The following is a 20,841-nucleotide window of genomic DNA, read 5'->3' as shown; positions in this document are numbered from 1 at the left end:
GAGCTGGGAAATTTAGCGAAATTAACCTTTAAATTTTATTTTATATTGATTGTTTCCCACCTTTACACATATCAGAGGAGTATGTCAACTAAAACTGTCACTGTGACAGTGGTAGTTTCCAAACTCGTCTGATACGTCTGAAGGTGGTACACAATCAATACAATCTAAATGTATAAGTTAATATCGCTAAATTTCCCAGCTCGACTAGTTTCATTTCTTTTTATCTCACTACTTAATAATTTTCCATCTTTTGTGCTATTTTGCAGGTTATTAGAGCGCTCATCACTGTATTTCTGGTATATCCAGGGAATGTCTACAAAATATATTTTGAATGTCCAAAGAACATTCGTGGACATTCATGGAATGTTCCAATAAGACATTCAAGTAATGTTTAAAATGCTGACACAGGATTTTCCTGGGATGTTCAGGAAACGTGTTTTCGGGGATATTCCAGGAATTTTTCAATGTCTGTGTACCTTCATATGGAATATTTTGGTGTTATTAGCACCGCACTCCACTTGCGATTTGTAATCAGGAAGATTGAACACATTGTTTCAAATACAAGTCAATCCATTTGTAACTAAATAATCATGGATTGACTTCTATTTGAAAGAATGTGTTCAATATTCACGACTACAAATCGCAAGTGGAGTCCGGCGCTTAGAGCTACTTCCTCTTCGGTATTATGTATTATACTACAGAAATTAGGAACTTTCCTTCTAAATATATGTATGCATCTTGGCCATCAAACATTTTTTTAAGGGGTTACATAGGTCTTAGGGGTAAAAAAAGTGACTTTTTAAAAAAATTATATCTCGAAAACTAAAATTTATTTTTATTTATAATTGGAACATGTAAAAGTATAGTACTTAAGGTAGTCTCAAAAAAAGTTTCAGCCAAAAATATTCATTTTTGTAGGTTTTTTTGCGGTGGACAGCAAAACTAAGTCCAGTCTCATTTGAAATCAAAAAGTTTCTTGTAGTTTATACCTCTGGCTAGTAAATGAACGAAGGAATTAAAAAAAATGAAATTTGAAGATTTTACATAAGTTTAAACACATTTTTGACCCCAATTTTTCTCATTTTTAAAGTAGTTTTTTTTTGATAAAACAAAAATGACCTCATCTAATAAAAAAATCTTTGTTCATTCACTAACCAGAGGTATAAACTACAAGAAATTTCAGATGAGACTGGACTTGTTATGCTGCTCACCACAAAAAAGGGCTGTTGTCGAAAAATTGCAGTCAACTCTACAAAAATGAATATATTTGGCTGAAATTTTTTTGAGTGTACTATACTTTTACATGTTCCAATTATAAATAAAAATAATTTTTAGTTTCCAAGATATAATTTTTTTAAAAAGTCACTTTTTCTACCCGCAAGACCTATGTAACCCCTTAATAACTGCCTTTCCATGCTGTAGCAAACTTAACAAATTGTTGATTTCAAATTGTAACAGTTAAGTTTTGCAAAGTATGCTGCCCTCTTGTATCTTCTGTGTTATCTTCATCATACAATTACTTCATCTAAAAACTTTCTGCGATATATTCATTTTGTTGCTAAAATTATTTCCTGATCCATGGGTTGAATAAGCGATGTATTTTTTGGCAAAAACATACAACTAAAGTTGCCATGTTTTTATCATAGAATATTTTCAGAGGGATGAGCAGGAGCGTTGTCTAAAATCAAAAAACATTTCACCTCTTCCGGCAGATTCTCAGTTTCTTCTCTTGAAATTTTTTCACTGCAGGTACAGTCGGAGAAATGAAAGAGTACCCATGAACGATCACATATTATTAACATAATTAATCTATATCGTTTATTATTTATAGAAAAAGAACAGCAAATACAAAATATGTGATTGTACCTGTTTGACGTGACCGTTCATGGGTATTCTTTCATTTTTCCGACTGTACAAATTCTTTAAAAGGTCCATTTTTTAAGATATCTGGGGTGAACCACTATGATGAAATTATTTATTTTTATAGCTCCACAATTATATACAAATCCTACCTCAAAATATTTGTAAGAATTTAAACTCTTGAATGCCTTCATTTGTTGACCTGTGTAAAAACTATTACTAAGCTCCAAATACAAAAAAAAACTATGTCCATGTAAGTAACTATATTTGTCCATGTTGTCACCCTTGAAAAACTTTTTCTACTGTAGGTTAACTCATACCCCTTGAGGGAAAATGGATCTATATACCAAAAACTTTTGAAAATATTTACTTATGTTTATTTATTCACTGCTTACAACTAAATACAGTCGTTAAAGTACTTCTACAGCTAGAAGCTACAGAAGTCAACAGCAAAATGTTCGGAAAATACAACTATAAAAAACTATTATACAACGATTAAACTATTATATAAAAACAATTATATAAACCACTATTTTATAACAACAATAACTATTTTATAAAAAAACTATTAAACGTAAAAAACTTAAGAAACTCAATGCGGTACAAATATAAATAATTTCAATGTTTGCCTTCCAGCTTTCAATTAGTGTCATAAACGTCAAAGTCTTGAAATGGCCTATGCGCATGAAAATTATGTTACCGTTTTGGATGTAAATTTTACAGGTGAGTTGGTTGAAAACGTCACAGTTGACAGTTTTTAATTTTTGCTAAAAAAACCTCATCAAACCTAATTTAGTGTGAAAACAGTTGTTAATTCTTGTTAATTTTTTATTTATCGTTGATAAGAAGTCGAGGTCCGCTGGGATGAACAGCCTCGGCTTCTTTTCGCAGTGAATATCTGTTGTGAATTTTGTTGTGTTTGACATTTGATTTTTTGGAAGAAAACTTAAAATAGACAAATCTGTGATTATCGTTCGAGGTGAACGTACGACTCATCCAAAGGGTAAGGGCCAAAACTATCTATATTTCCCTGTTAATTTCTAATTTGCATCGACTGGCATAGATTTTAAATTCGTCAATCTGCCGCATAAGATGGAGGAAGAAGTTCCTCCCGATCCTCCTCCACCACCTGACCCTCCTAATAAAATCAACCAACATGAATGTCAATCTCAACCTCCAATTATTCAGAAAAGTCTTAAAGGAAAAAAACAAATACTATTTTCGGAGACCGACATAGGTCCTTATGAAGTATTTGTCCAGGGTCAGGATAAAAATATTGGAGATTACCACGTGTTAAGTATAGCTAAATCTATTTCTGTTTTAAAAATTAAAGACATCACGAAAATCAGTAGAAAAGGTAAAAACAGGATAGGGGTATTATTTGCCACTAGAAAAGCAGCCAACGATTTCGTTGTGAGGAAAGATTGGGAAGCCCTAGGGTATGACGTGTTCATTCCATTTCATCAGATTTCTTGTAGGGGTATAGTAAGGGGAGTTAATAAAAGATTCACAGAGGAAGAAATAAAGGAGGCATCAGAAACCAACTTGGCTTTATGTAAGATATTAAGTGTAAAGCGAATGAACCGGAGAGTACAAGTGGATTCAAAGGTTGAATTTGTCTCCACGGGAACTATTAGCATAACTTTTTCAGGAAAAACTATTCCTAAAGAAATTTCCATATATCAACTACCAATGAGGGTCACACCATTCATCAGCCCTGTTCTTCAATGTGGAAATTGCTTACTTTATGGCCATTCTACGAACCAATGTAGAGGAAAAAAGAAATGTGCTAGATGCGGAACTTCTCATGAGGATTCTTCATCTAATACGTGTACAAAATATTGCATTTTCTGCAAATCTTCTGACCATGAATCAAATAGTGGTAATTGTAGAGAGAGAGTCAGACAAAAAGATATTAAGGATCTAATGTCCTTTTCTAATCTATCTTTCTATGAGGCAAGTCAGCAGGTTCCTAGGATCCATAATATTTCATCTTTAAACATAAACGATTTCCCCCCCTTACATAGCGATCAGAATAATTCTAATGGCATCTTACCACAGGAGAGGAGGTCTGCAGCCTCAGCTCAATATTCAAAACCTTTTAGTCAAGTCACTCAATCTCCACCAAAAAGAAGAAGACCTTCAATACAAGAAAATACAGGTTATGATAAAATCTCCCACCAAAGACTACTTATTAATCCATCAGGTAGAAGAATAAATGAGCCTTCGACTTCAAAATTCAATCCTGCTCACTCTGATTCTCAAATCACTAACTCACAATCTTTATCCCAACTTCATTTGGATTTCAATCAGGCCATGTCTATGCTGAACCAATCTCACAGGGAGCTCGTCATGACCTTCATTGGGGACTTAATAAACTCAAAATCATACTCCATTCCTTACAATATGGCAGATCTAAAGACTAGCATAAACAAAAGTGTATCACCTTTCAATACAAATGTAAACCAGGGTCGGAGGGGAATAGAGGATCTCGAGCCTGAGGATTCGAGATCTTTTGACTCATTGGTCTAGCAAACATACTCTTTATAATGAATCCTAACACTCCGATAACTATTATTCAGTGGAATATACGTTCGTATAACACTAATTCTGACAATCTAAAAATCCTTATAAAAAACCTTAACCCAGATATAATCCTTATTAGCGAATCTTGGCTCTCAAACCAACATGTTATAAGATGTAGAGGGTATCAAATAATCAGAAAAGATCGAGAGGATGGCTATGGCGGATTAATTACTCTTATCAAAAATAATATTGATTATAGGGAAATTCAAATTGCCAATCCAGGCTTCAATCATGATGTCCAATTCCAACTCACATTTCTCCCTAACTTTAATTTGAATATTCTTAATATATACTGTCCACAAGACAACTCTATCTCCAAATCCAACTGGTTTTCCCTTGTTAAATTACTTAATAAGCCATTTTTAATCATGGGTGATCTAAATTGTAACCATAAGGCATGGGGTAGTTCTAGAGACAGTCACAATGGTAGGATTATTTTTGATTCTTTGGAGGAACTTGAGCTAGTATTTCTCAATGATGGGTCCCCAACTAGACTGGTGGCCCCAGGAGGCAGTAAGTCGGTAGTAGATCTAACAATGACATCAGTCGATGTGGCAGCCAGTGTGGGCAAGTGGTCCACTATTTCAGATACTGGAACTAGTGACCACTTCCCCATAATATGTCAGATAGGTGTATGTCCTCAATCTCCCCCGCATTCATGTAAAAGAAGAAATCTAAAGAAAGCTGATTGGTCTACTTATCATAACAATTTAAACAGCATTTTCTTAGCTTCTCCCAGGGAAGATTACGAATTTTTTACTAACTCCATATCATCGGTAGCTGATGAAACAATACCTTGGCTTCACCCTCCTAATAATTCCAAATACCACATTCCATGGTGGGATGACTCATGTGCTGAAGTCGTCTCTGCGAGAGTGTCTGCCTTAAAAAAATTTAAAAATATCCCCTCAATGGAAAACTATATCGAGGCTAAAAAGAATATAGCCAAATCAAGAAAATTCCTAAAATCAAAACGTAAAAATAGTTTCAGACTATTTTGCAGTAAATTAAATAGAAACACTCCTCTAAAAGTTGTGTGGGAGAAAATTAATAAGGTATCGGCTTCGAAACCTTCAATATATACACAATTGCCCTCTACTCCTATATCCCACGAAATTCTATGTTGCTTAACCCCCCTTTCCGCTGTCAATAAAGTATTGGTTAGATCTCCTCAAGCCCTAGAACCGCCATTTGCTCTCGACGAGTATCAGAACTCCCTCTCAATTAAATCTGCCTCGGCTCCTGGTTTGGATCAGATTTCCTACTCAATGTTAAAAAATCTTCCCGTTGTTGGATCTTTGTTATTAATTCAACTTTTCAATGAAAGTCTTAGAACGGGTATAGTTCCTGTTCAGTGGAAACAATCAGTAATTTTACCTATAATCAAAAAAGATAAAGATTGTAATAATCCGTTAAACTTTAGACCAATAGCTCTTTCTTCATGTGTAGGCAAAATGCTCGAAACTCTTATAAAGAATAGAATAGAGTGGATTGTGGAACATAATAAGATTTTTAATCCACTACAACTAGGATTTAGAAGGGGTAGAGGTTGTACGGAATGCCTTACATACCTCACCTCAACAATTCAAATAGGCTTCGCTCAAAATCAATACACTGTTGGCATATTTCTAGATATCTCTTCTGGTTATGATAATGTCAATATATCACTCTTGTATTCCAAATTATTAAAGTATAACATTCCAACCCAACTGGCTAATTTGATTTTCTGCCTTCTAAATGATAGAGAGCTATTTGTCAAAGACAAACTGGGACAAACCCATGGCCCAAGAAAGTCTGGGACTACCCCAAGGTTCCCCATTAAGCCCTATCCTCTTCAACCTATATTGTCTTTCCCTGTATAATTTAATCCCCTCTTCATGCAAACTAATTCAGTATGCAGACGATTTGGTTCTTCTGATTAGAGGGAGTGATATTAATGAATTGGTAATTAATGTAAATAAATTATTGATTCAGATGGAATCATGGTTGCTAGACCACAATTTAAATCTGTCTAAGAACAAATCTTCTGCAATATTATTTACAAAAGGAAACACGAAAATCTCTCCCCCTAACGTAATATTTTGTAACCAGAATATTGGTTGGGTGGATTCAGTCAAATACCTGGGGGTAAATATTCAAAAAAACTTAAAGTGGAATTCATATGTAAACTCAATAGAACTAAAAGTAAATCGTGGCCTGAATGTGATGAGAGCTCTTTGTGGGACTTATTGGGGAAGTGATCCAAAAACCTTACAAATTGTACACAATGGTCTGATTCAGAGCCATCTGGACTTTGGCTGTCAGGTAATTTTCGATTGTCCAACTTCCTTAATTAAAAGATTGGAGAAACTAAAATACAAAAGTATCCGAATTATAACTGGATGCATGAAATCTACCCCAATTCATGCTCTCTTAAGTGAAAGTGGTCAGATCTCGCTTAAATCTAGATGGGAATGGCTTAGCTCTAAATTTATATTAAAAAATTTAATGTTAATTGGCAACCCAATTATTTCCGCTCTCGACCTGTTAGACTTGGCAATTCAAAGGAACCAAAATCATTGGAAAAACAGAAGTATTCCATTTCTAGTGCTTTTAAAAAACAAATTTAAAAGTACTTATCCCAACTTATATTTAAGTGACTTATACCCATGCCATAACTTTGAACTAGACCATCAATTATCAACAATTCCAATCATAAATATCCAATCTAATCGTTCAGATGAACTTGCCTCAGTTCAACTCCAAAAAATAATTCTAAATAAACCTAGTCACACCAAATTCTTCACGGACGGCTCGGTTGATGATGAAGGATCAGCAGGCTTTGGTGTCTTTAGCCGAGAGATCAACTATTCTTATACCAGTAAACTACCTAAGTATACCCAAATATGTACGGCTGAGATTGTCGCAATTAATCATGCCCTCCAAATTATTTTGAAAAATGGGATTAAACAAGCAATCATCTGCTCGGACTCTAAAAGTGCCTTACAGAAAATAGGCAGATCAACCTATTCTATGGAACAGAACATTCATCGTTCATGACCAAGAGAGGCATCATTGAAGCGAAAGAAAATAACGTTAATATTAGTCTGGCATGGATTCCAGGACACTCGAATATTAAAGGGAACATGGTGGCTGATAAACTAGCTAATATAGGTAGAACCTTAAATGTAGCTGCTGGTATCACTCTTCACTATTCCAACTTTCTACCAGACATCAAGCATTCCATCTGGAATCGGTGGAAGCAAGAATGGCAGGGGAAAAATCGAAATAATTCATTTTACTCTAAAATTGTAGGTCAGATAGATAAACTCCCCTGGTACCACAATTTTGCATACCAAGACAGAAGACATATAACCACCATTATTAGAATGAGGACAGGTCATTGTGCTACTCCAGTTCACCTATTCAGGATAGGAGTAAAAGATGACCCATATTGTGACTGTGGCCGAGTTGGGTCCTTAAATCATCTGATTTTTGAGTGCCCTATAAATATGTCACCCAATTTTGACCTATATAAAGAATTAGCCAAGACAAATATCCCTACTCCCATTGAAATTTGCTTACTTATGTCCAACCTTAATCCACGTAGGATTAACCTGATCCTTAAATTCCTTAACTTAGCCAAACTTAATTTATAAATTAATCAATTCCCAAATTTGAATTAAAAAAATTAAGAAGATAAAGATATAAAAAGATATTGGACCTCCAAATGATAAAAGCCTTAACCCTTATGGTATAATATTGCCTTTCCTGTAGGGACTGTCTGGCCCTATACGAAGATGTTCCTGCTAATATATATTTAAAAAAAAAATTGAGGCTTTAACATATATATTTGGAAATATTCGACTGCCCAGAGCAAGACAAGAGTATTTCCCTGGTGTAAGCTGGGCGAATTATCCCGAGGGATATAACCCAATAAAGGAAGAAGAAGAAGAAGAATGTTACCGTTTTCTACTGCGACATTCGCTTCTGTGTAGTTAGTATGGCGTTTTAGCGGTTTTTTATTCTTGTATCAGGAGTTTTAAAAGTTTTTTATAAATTAAATGTATGAATTTGAATGTAATGTTTCTGGATTATACGGTAAGCGTTATAAATGTCTTTGCCGCATATACGCACTAATGGGCTAGTGGTAAAGACACTAAACTTGTGATAGGGCAATCCAAGTCCATATCTGTACCATCCCAATATTTATTTTTTCAATATGATTCTTTGTGTCCATCAAATATTTTTTCTATTCGGCATAGATTGAAAAACACTATTGGGATGGCTGGAAACAGCCGTCGAACTTCACTAAATTAAAGAATATCTATCTTTAAGCGTTGCATTTCAAGTATCAGGTTATGAGCTTTTCCTTGTTGGTCTAGAGTTCTTACATTCCACGCACCTATTCCTTTGTGTGTTTTGCAGTCCCGGATTAAGAATATTGAGGCCCCTAGGCAACCCAAGCTAGGAGGCCCTTAAAAAACTTTTTCTTTTCCCTCCAAAACCTCGGATAACCTCTCCATCTCCGAGAGGTATTCCTTTGATATGTATTGGTGTACATTTTGTAGATTTAAACTTAAATTTTTGTTTCATTTTGTAAAACGTGTGGCTTGAAGCAATAAAACAAAGAAATAGTCAAGAAAATGTTTATTTATATAATTTTGCTTAAATTTTGCAATAAAAATTATTTTACTTTTTTTTTGTTACAGTTATCAATAGTAATTTGTTTTGTTATAGTTACGAATGATTGTTTTTAAAGTATAAGAATTTTTCTAATAATGAAAAAAAAAAAGAGAGTCGTAGAAAAAGTATAGTATTCTACTCACATGTAATGGCTTTTATTCACGCTGATGAATACCGACACTCGCCTTCGGCTCGTGTTGCAAACTTCATCATCGTGAGTAATACCAATACCCATCATTACATGCTCGTTGAATAATGTACTATTACTTATTACATAATTATCTAATAATAAATAATTATGGATTAAATTTAGTTGGAGTTTCCAAAGCCTTATACATAATTACATATAAAGTAACTTTTCTGAGTTTCATAGAAACAAAACTACTTAAAATATTTTCAACTTCCAAATTTTCGAGCACATCATTCTCAATAGCCATAATTGAGGGAAATGCTTTAAGTATATATTGTGCCACTGTGGAACGGTGGCGACAATTTTTAATAATTTTCATTTTTTAAAATGATCGTTAGCCAGTTGCATTTGTAATCATTAGCGTAAGATAAATTTTACAAGCTACTGACAAATTTCGAAACTTCGATTTGAACACAAACAGACTATGAAGCAGGAATAAATTGTTTTCACTACTAGTCCTGAAGATGTACTATAAAATATTTGAACTGCAACGGTTTATCTTTTTTTCTTAAATTTCAGGTTCAAAATAATCAGTATAGTTTTCATGTAGTTTTGAAGCACATTCCTAAATTTGGGTATCACTCAGTTTTGTAAAAACACACAAAACACCATATACTGAGTTACGGACTCATACGCTCTCAACTGACGACTCAGCTCAATAAATTAGCTTATCCAAAATTGGTAGATTCGGTTCAACCTCTAACTTTTCTCAACCCTGTAGAAAAACTTCATTGGAATTAGCATCATCAAAATGTAGTTTTTTTTGCTCGCGTTTGTTGGCTCTCGTCGGTATATTCAGATAATTGTAAATCGCAGACCCTCTGCTCTTAGTAAGCATAATTATCTCTTTGGGATTTTAAGAACTCCAAAAGTCATTTTAGAAGTTGAACTGCAGTTCTAAGTTCAATCTCTTCTCTCTGTAATGATTTACTGACAGCGTTGATGAGTTCTGAAGTTGTTGCCCAAAACTCTTTCATTATGAATATTTCTGTTTTGACATTTCTTTCAACAAATACTTAGCCTCATGAACAGTTTTAGATTTCTGATTAGAGTCATCAGCAAGAGTATGAAGGGAACATTTGAAGGCATTGTAACTATTGTTGCTCTTGTTGCATCATCCCTTGCAGTCCATCTAGTGCAGTTTGTTCTTTTAAGGACAACGTTTAGATCGTGGCGAATGGGATCGATTAGTTGAGTTTCATTTAAGCATTTGATCGTAGCTTCCCAACGGTGGGTAGAGGCTGAAAAAAAGTTGTACACGGACTGAACAAATCCAAAATATGATATTGCTCCAACGGGTCCAACGCAACTTTTAGCAACACTTACTCCAACTAAAGCGAGTGTGCGGCACAAAAAATGTAAATTGCAATTTTGTTAATCTTAGATAAATGAGATTGGAGATTATTGTATTTGCCTGACATGTAGTGAAAAGCATGGAATGAAGGAGAGGGTAGCGAGGGGCCGCTGACTCATTTGTTGCTCTTGCTCTTAAAACTTTTCTAAGAAACCGTGCAGACTGATAGGCAGTATTGTTCCTTCTACCAAACCGCATTCATTAGCAACGTATTCTCACAACATAGGCTTTCCATGTGAACAAAAGTATGCATTGTAATGAAGTTTTATAAATGTCCACCATCACTTTTATGGTATTGCACGATATTTTAATTTTTCAACATAATAAGATTTATAATTTTTATTTAAATCTAATTATTATTTTTTCATTTTGGGCCCTGCGAGTCCCCCTTCGGGGCCGAGGCCCCTAGGCAATTGCCTACTTTGCCTATTGGTTAATCCGGCACTGGTGTTTTGAGTTGATTGCAGGTTCCCACATAACAATGATGTTCGTATCATGTTCTAAGCATATACTACCAACATTCGTCAGAGTATATTCTTTTTAGTATATGCGTAGTACAAGCATAGCATGCACCTTAAAAAACATTCTAAATTTCATGTTCTTTGCACATACTTTAAAGTATATTCTCGTACCGAATATACTGAGTACATTCGTGTACGTAGTAACTCGGAATATTCGTAAAAGTTTATTCTTAGAATGTACCTTTACCGAATATTCTTAGCACATACTTATAAGTACATTCTTAACACATACTTATAAGTAGATACTATTCTCAGAATATACTTTTACCGAATATTCTTAGCACATACTTATAAGTACATACTTAACACATACTTATAAGTAGATACTTTTAAAATATCTTAAAAATAATATATATGTATGTATAGGAAGAATAATGTTAGCCTATAGATTATCAACTTCGTTAAGAATAATTAATGAAATTTAAAAATTTATGTATGTAGGTACTATTAATTAAACTACCGAATTCATTATTTAAAATTGTTTTAATTGTATGGTAAAAATGTTTAAGAATTAATTGTATTAACGAAAAAGGAGAAATTGTCGTTTCGCTTTCATAACTGAAATGCATTTACTATTTTGATTAAGTTTACTGAGTATTCTTATGAAGAATTTTATTTTTACATGGAATTGACATTCAGGTAAGCTGTGTGGCTGAGCCAAAACCCACTAACCGGCACAAACAAAGCGGAAACGACCGCTGCATACCTGCATAGGGGTTAGCGGGTAGGGGGTTGGGAACAAAGGAAAAATACAAAATATGAAAATAGTTACTGAATAGGCATTTGGCATTTGTGTCTACACTTAACACTAACAATGTCTATGCTGTGTTGTGAGGAAGACCAAGTATTTCAACCAGGAATAGGAACATGCATAATTAAACGTTTTATTTTGTTTGCTGTCAACTTACAAATAAAAAATTCATTTTGGTACTTCAATATTACTTAAATAGTAAGTATGTATATAGGTACATATAAGCAACATATAAATTTTAGTTATTTACATACATATGTTACATAATATTTATTTGGGTACGATAGGTATATGAATATGAATATATAAATTTATATATTCAGCATTTTTATTTTTATATGCACATAATAACTAAATATATATACCTACTTACCTATATAATATTGATATAACTAACTAAAATTTATATAATATTTTATATTTACTTTTTAAGTAATATTGTAGAATGTACTAACTACATTCTCATATGTAATATGTAAATTTAGTAGAAAGTAGAACCTAGGATGAGATTCGGTGATGCTGAAAACATGCTTCTGAGCAATATAGCACTTCCTTGTAATATTCTTCCCATATACTAAAAAGTACATTCTTCCTATATACTAAAAGATGTGAGGTAGTACATTCTAAGTATATAAATAGAAGGTTTATAGCACCTTCTTAGAATATCCTAAAAAGTATATTCTTGGTATATACTGAGAAGAAGTGCGGTAGTACATTCTAAGTATATACATAGAACGTTTAAGTACTGTAATGTAGTATATACTCAGTATGTGCTCTGCACATTCGCAATGGTAATTACGCATATTCTTAGTATATACTTTTTCTGAAAAGTATGTTCTATGAATCTACTAAGAACATGAAATTGTTATGTGGGTTATATAGGTGCTTTATTGAGCATGTCACAGGGGTTTCGCTTGCTGACGACCCGAGAGGCCCTGTGATTCTCGTGGTTTATGCCTCTTCTGTCTTCTTTATCTCGGGTTCCGAGTACCATGACCAGTTCTGTTTACATATTTTTCTTGTAGACCAGGGCGCATCTGTAAAAATATTAGTACATTTGGATGTTGAGAGGTGACTCATATTTTTTTGCAGAAATTGCTTGAAAATAACTTATATAATAATATTTGAGTTATCCTCCCACTTAAAAAGGTCCGGAACATTGTTTGAATAATCAAAATGTCAAAAAATGAAGGAAAAATTCGATTTTTTTCTTGGTTTTTTGACTATAACTTTAAAAGTATTCGTTTTCGAGAAAAGTTGCACCGACATAAAAGTTGCGTAATTAAATTTCCTACAATAAAGGATTAACTGAAAATTTTGAAAATTGTCACCCTTGTTGCAAAATAGCAATAATTTCGAAAAGACCATAAAAAAACAAGTATTCGCATTTTACGTTTTTCAACCATTTATGTTAGACTTAGGAGCTTCATATTTCACCTAGACAAACCTTATGAAATGATAAAACAATGCTGTAAATTTAATTAAGATCGGTTTAATATATTCTGCAAAATAGATTTTGAAATCCAGTTTTCGCAAAAAAAATTCATTTTTTCAGAATGTTGCAGCACTGAAAATAAAGCAGACAGCAAGTTGAATTTTTTTTATATATTAAAAAATTATGTGCCTTTCATTTGCAATTTGCAAAATTAAAATCGGTTAACTACGACGGCGACGGCGTCATGATTTTTTTTAAATAAACATTAATTTTTGGTGCTACGCGCAGGACAGCGGATACGTTCGTTCTGGTTGGGAATTCCAATGACCTTTGATAATGATTGTTAAATTTTAATTTTTAATACATTTCGAAATAAATAAATGAATAAATTTGTTCATTGCAAAATAAAAACACATACTCTGTCCTTTTAAAACATAAACATAATCATATGTTTTACATAAAAACACAAAACGAAAGATGTATAGCATTTACATTTACGTTAATTTTGATAATTAAGAAGTAGTACGTAGTAGTTACGTAATTAAAAGAATTAAGAATCAAAATTAACGTAAATGTAAATGCTATACATCTTTCGTTTTGTAGAAGACTCTTGTTCCATAACATTTAATTTGGGGACAACGTTTTTTGGATCCATTACACATGCTGTAAGGGTTTGCGATTCAGAAACGTAATTATTACTGGAACCACCACGGTTTTTTGCTTGCAAATTCTGTTATGTCGTTTATAATGATACCGTCATTTGCTAATAGTCTAGCTAGAAGGCTTACAAGACATAATCAATAAAGTTACAGAAGTGAGTCAGCGTTATGGACTGAATCCTAATATTAAGGAACCTAAATATATGAGGATCAGGAAAGATAACGCATCAGTTGAAGGGCTAGAAAAAATCGTAAACAAATAAGCAGAAACATGCAAATTACCTGTAAGGATATTAATCTGATGAGCAACATCAATGGTAAATAAAATAAATAATAAAATAAGGGTACTTCGATGATATGTATTTCCCGTGTTTTCTTTGCATCGCCATCTATCAAGATCTTATTTTCAGTTATTTTGTTCGTTTCATGTCTTGTCAATTTATTTTTGTTAGTTTCTCATTTTATCGTCCTATATTTTTTTTGCTTGAAATATTACTGTTGTCATTTCTATTCAAACATTTTAATGTCAGAATACAGGTTTTTCTTTCAGAGCAGAAGTAGTAAAATTCTGATGTTGGATAGTGTTTTGTTTTTTCATTTTTGAGATTTTTGAAACTGTTGGTATTACTGCTCAATGATAAATTCCTATACGAAATTTACTTAGATTGACTCCCGTTTGCATGTCACCCACATAAAGATATTTATTTTGGTTTTACATAGTTTTTTTTATTTGTGTTAAGCCATTCAGGTTCATTTTTAGTGTTTTTCAACTTTCTGTAATTTCGATAGTAGGTAAATCAGTGTTTATCCTTTGTCATAACTGTTATTTTTTTTTCCTACTGCTGTTACAGAAAAAATCATTTATGTTCTTACTTTTGTAATAAAGTCACATAATAATGAATTTTTTATTTTTTAGGATTAAATTAATGACTGGTTAGAATTTTCCTATCCTTTCGTCTTCACGATCCTTTCGGGCATAGATTTGTTCAGTTCCATATTAAAATAACTACTTAAGTATTACATACGCTCCATGATTATTCTCCTTTTCATGAACATTTTTCAGTGCGTCACAAATTATAGAAAAAAAGGTAAGTCCGTGATAATACACATTTATGACATTTATTCTAACGTGACATTTTAGTTAAATCTGACAGTTGTCAAATTTTATTTTCAATTTGGAATAAAACCAAATCAATTGTGTCTATTGCATTTATAAAATGGTATTTTCTTTCATTTGTATAGTCTTATAAATTGTACAGATTATATTGATAATATTATTATTTTATTTAATAAATAATTCTTTTTTGATTATGGCGCCATCTATCGACAACTAGAATAATCACCGAACTAGAATAATTACCGAAGTATTCCCAGACGTGCCTTTTTTTCTGTCACATACAATTTAATGCGTTAGAGAGAAATCGAAAAACTGTGACGCACTGAAAGATGATCATGAGAAAAAGAATACTAATATTCTCTTTGTAATTTTTATTAATTCCTATGCGACCAGCTAACATATTTTTATTCCGGCATGCTCTCTCTCTTATAGAACTTGTTTATACAGGGTGTCCAGAAACTCCACCTACAAACTAAGACAGGCGATTCCTCAGATATTTTCCTAAGACAATTTAACCCAATTCACCTAGTCCGAAAATGTTTCCTAAGGGAGCTAGAGCTCTTGGAAGATGGCATCTAGTAATTAGTTTTTCTTAAATACCTCTAAAACGCTTCTATTTAGCAAAACGAAATTTGGTAAACCTATTCATCTTCCAGGGATAAATCGATTCCATCCATTGTGAATTTTTAGTACCGGTCATAGGCGTCCATTTTGGGTAGGGCAACGGTTATTTTATAGCATAACTTTTTTGTCTTTAGCGTTTAAGTATTTTTGACTCTGGATTTTTAAATTGTGAGGTATTCTAGAATTAAAAGATACTCTTGCTTTAATTCGGTAGGACACATCGAATTCTAGAAAAATTTATTTGAAAATTTTTCGTTTTTTGAATTTGAAAAGAATTTAACAAAACCAACTAAAATGGGACAAAGGGGATGTTTCGATCCGTAAATTGACAAGCAAAATGATTTTAACAAACTCTGAAGCTATATCAAGTACTAAATTACGCAAAAATATTGCAACAGTAGCACAAATTTTAAGTATGTCCAAAAATTAAACCTAAAGAATTTGTCAAGTTTATGGGGCATGACGAAAAAATGCATGATGAATGTTATGAATTACCTGCTGACATTTATCAAACCGTAAAATTGTCAAAATTTTTAATAGTAATGGAAAGGGATTCTCTTCCTTTAGAATATAAAAGAAAATCGCTTGAAGAACTAGATTTTCACCACAATTGAGAAAAATGCGGAAGAAAATAAAAAAAGGAATCTTCAAAATACGAATATTAATTTTCCAAGTATTGCAGGTATGCAAAAAGTTAAAAAAAGTAAAGCGTTGGTTGCAAAAGATAACGTTTTGGCTTAAACAAGTAAAGAATTTAAAACGGACAGTGACGATAAGTACTATCCAAATAAAAAAATTACTCAAAGCATCAAAAAACCAAACAAGGGAAGATTCCGAATGCGATTCAAATGTGCCTCCACAAAGAAGAAATATTAAAAAACAAACCTTTTAAGAGAACACTTTTCAAATTATATTCAAGATGGCGTATATTCATCTAGATAAAAAGATGAATTCCAATATTATAAAATCAAAAATTCAACATCTTGTCAAGGGTTTGACATTTATACAAAACATAATGAAATCATTTTTGTAGAAGAAAAAACTTAAATAGGTACCTAAAAACCTAGTTTTGAGTTTTTCTCAAAATTTTTTAAGATTAGGATAAAAAGACCACTACACAAATTGTAGATTTTTTTATCGCCCACAGCTTTTGCGTTGAATTTTTTTAAACGATGCAATGTTTAGCCAGAAATTTCAGAAAACCATTTTCGCCCTTAAAACCACCCCACCTTCACCAACTTATGGATTATTTTCGTACACTTTGCTGTAAGAATACGTTTTGTTGGAACATTTTTACAGCTATGTATACTAGTTCACTGGTTTTTAATTAAAATTTTTAAATAAACCGTTGACACTTTTTTCTGTGAGATAGGTAATATGTTTACTGCAAATAATAAATTATATCGTTAAGAGCCTTTATAATTTTACTGTATAAGAGCAATAATTCACACAAAATAACTTGGCTTAGCTTAATTTATTGCAAAATACTAGCTTTGGAATATCTGCTAATAAAAAATTTATAATCATATAATCCAAACAAACCATGTTCATATCTTAAGCTTATTTAAAATATCAAAAATAACCATCCTTTATTTTTAATGTAAACAACAATAGAACATGTGAACAAATTCCCACTATTTCTTTACCTATATCGGTAATAAATACCTATACTACCTCTCGCTGTGCACCAAAGTTCGACCCACTCAATCCTTTATTCATTTTCGAATATTTGGCAACGCCTTCTGAGGCAACAACGTACCGGCTTTCATTCTTAGTCATATATAGTTGTGAGGCGACAGCGCATTGGATTTAATCGTAAATTTATATATAAAAAAAACATTTAAAATCGTTTCCCCTCTTTAGAGATTCTTAATTAGAAAGTTCCCCTCATTGTATATATGCATATATTTTTTGAAAAAAAGAACTACAAAAGGGTGAGGCGAGGTCGTCATAGTTTTCACCGCGAGGCGACAACGTACCTTTTATCGATATATATATATATATATATATATATATATATATATATATATATATATATATTATATATTTATATATATATAGAAAAACAAAAGATGTAGATCTTTGAAACACACTCAGTGATCAAAAGATCCACAGGTACTGGTTTAACGACCACTCGTACGAAATCAAACAAATAATGAAATAGAGAATGTGGAAAAATCCCCTTACGAACAATTCACACATCCACCATTTCCCGAAATGGTGGATGTGTGAATTGTTCGTAGGGGGATTTTTCCACATTCTCTATTTCATTATTTGTTTTATATATATATATATATATATATATATATATATATATATATATATATATATATATATATATTAATGTGATATTCAAAGATCGGTGTGCTCAAAGCAATTGATTAGATAATTAATTAATTAATTAAATTTAATTTTAATGATGCACTTATGATTTAATCACACTATTTAATGCTCTAATCTCAGGGTTTTATATTCTCGTGCTTCAATATCTCCTTTGCTTTACATATGATAAATAAGGTCAAAGACTAACGGAATAAAACACATATATGGTACAAAAACATCTATTGAAATAAATTCACCCTCAAAATATCCTTTAAAAATAATATCTCCTATTCTGATTATTGAAATACTCCTACCACTATCTAAAGTACTTATTGAAATTTGCGTTATGAATAATTCTACAAAAAAAAAATAAAACTGTCTCTCGGATGATGAGTTGTCCAAATTCTTGTCTCTGGTCGCCTACAATTTACTCTTAGCAGCCCCCTATGTAGTCAGCAATCTCGCAACAAACTATTGCAAGCCTATTGTCATCAATGACCCCCTACAGATGCACGTATCTTTCAAAAAACAATGCTAGCCTTTTCTCCTCTCAATAAACTGAATCTATTTCTCGTTCCGGCATGCAACGGTGACTCTTGGAATATAAGTAGAACAATATAACTTACAATGCTTTACGTGATGAGCCTCCGTCAGGACACTTATTTCAACAAACTCACAGCTATTCATTTATCTGCCTTACTACTTCAGGAGACTCTCAGAGATCACCACTATTCGACTTGACGATCATTTAACAACTATCGTCTAGAATCACATTCGTTTAAAGGCCAGCACTAAACAGTAACGTTGAAAAAATTATTCTACCGTAAAATTAAATTATGTAAAAAATTATGAAGGTCCACTGACAACGATTCCAAAGAATTAAATTCCAAATTGTCAATGTCAGATTCAACACCAACTTTTCCTACCATTAGAAATTTCCTAAAACTAATTACATGCCAATCGGTTTTTAAGGAGATTACATTCATTTAAATTTCTAAATACAATTGTTCCCTAACCCGGTCTCATTGTCCAAACACATAACCACTTCCTTATCATACTAACTGTACAAAGAAAATACTTAATCCCTATTTAAATTTTGTTTACCTACGGCCATCCAAAGATAATTGACTTTCATTTCTTCGAAATGAATTTTGGTATATTTTTATTATATGTTTTAACTTTTCTAAAATATTAAGATCGAAACCATATTAATTCAAATTTTACATATCTTAACAATATATATATATATTATATTATATTATATATGTTATATGTTATATATATATATATATATATATATATTATATTATATTATATATGTTATATGTTATATATATATATATATATATATATATATATATATATATATATATATATATATATATATAGATACAAGTTTTTATTGAGGTTGCAGTCAGTGTAAGGGGTAGGATGAGAGAAACTCTTTGTTACAATCGAGCTTTCGCAAAATTTATTTGCTTCGTCAAGATTAGCTAAAATGAGTATATAATTATAAATACAATGAAATTAAAGATAAAAGAACATTGTATAAAAAAGCACAAAAACTTACAACGTGAGGTTAGTTCATTAATTTAACATTTCCACAAAACATAATTATATAAAAATATCCTTATTTTAATCGTTTCCAAATTTCAATGTTTTAATTTTTACAATTTCTAATGAAAAATTTTGATTTATTAATTTAGTTCTAAATTTGATTAATGCCAGAAAGACACTCAATTAATGTCAATAAGACATTAAATAGGTATCTGTTTATTTTATTTTAAGTTGTTAAAAACTAACTTTTTTTTGATTATTACTTACTAGCGCACTTTAAATTATGGAAGGTATAGATAGATATAAGTACATGTTTTGTTGATTATTGTTTTATTAATAAATTAAAGTGGCGTTAATTTTAAAAATTTAATTTTTGAAATTTTGTCAGGGAATTTACTATTCTTTAATTAGAATATCATTTATCGTAAGATAAAATATAATTATAGATGTTACTTAGTTTATTTATGTCTGTTCTTTTATTTACACATTGATATTTATTTATGCACACCATTTCTAAAAATTCTCTTTTATTTAGTTTATTTTCATGTTTTAATACCGTTGTTTCATCGAATTTGAATGTATGATTTTTGTTTATTGCATGATCTACTAATGCACATGTGTTTTTATTATTTCTAAGGTCGCTTTTGTGTGACGTTAGTCTACCTATTAAATTCCTGGATGTGTGTCCGATGTATGACTTATCGCAATTTTCGCATGGTATTTTGTAAACTACATTTGAGCTTTCCATAATACTAATAGGTGTTTTAGTTTTTGTATATAGTGATGCTAATGTCTTTACATTTTTAGTTGCGATTTTAATTTGTGGGTAGTTCGTAAATACTTTTAGATGTAAAAGTATTTTTTTCATAATTTCTTAAATAACTTGAGAATAAGCCTTCTTTTAAAACTTTACATTCTAAGAAAAGTCACCATAATTTTCGTAAATGTTAAATTAATGAACTAACCTCACGTTGTAAGTTTTTGTGCTTTTTTATACAATGTTCTTTTATCTTTAATTTCATTGTATTTATAATTATATACTCATTTTAGCTAATCTTGACGAAGCAAATAAATTTTGCGAAAGCTCGATTGTAACAAAGAGTTTCTCTCATCCTACCCCTTACACTGACTGCAACCTCAATAAAAACTTGTATCTACATATTGTCAGTCAATAATACCAAACTACTTTATATATATATA

The 20,841-nt window shown here is 31.7% G+C and overlaps 1 protein-coding gene across 1 annotated transcript in view; it reads left to right on the top strand.

The window, feature by feature from the left end:
* Positions 1-20,841, top strand: part of LOC126885494 (NFX1-type zinc finger-containing protein 1-like) — a gene marked incomplete at its 3' end in the record, with an annotated part of 372,388 nt that overhangs the window by 121,360 nt on the left and 230,187 nt on the right.

Source organism: Diabrotica virgifera, chromosome 5 (genome assembly GCF_917563875.1).
Source record: "Diabrotica virgifera virgifera chromosome 5, PGI_DIABVI_V3a".
Classification (NCBI taxonomy): domain Eukaryota; kingdom Metazoa; phylum Arthropoda; class Insecta; order Coleoptera; family Chrysomelidae; genus Diabrotica; species Diabrotica virgifera.
The sequence above is the reverse complement of the archived record's forward strand: the minus strand, read 5'-3'. Positions and strand labels throughout refer to the sequence as shown.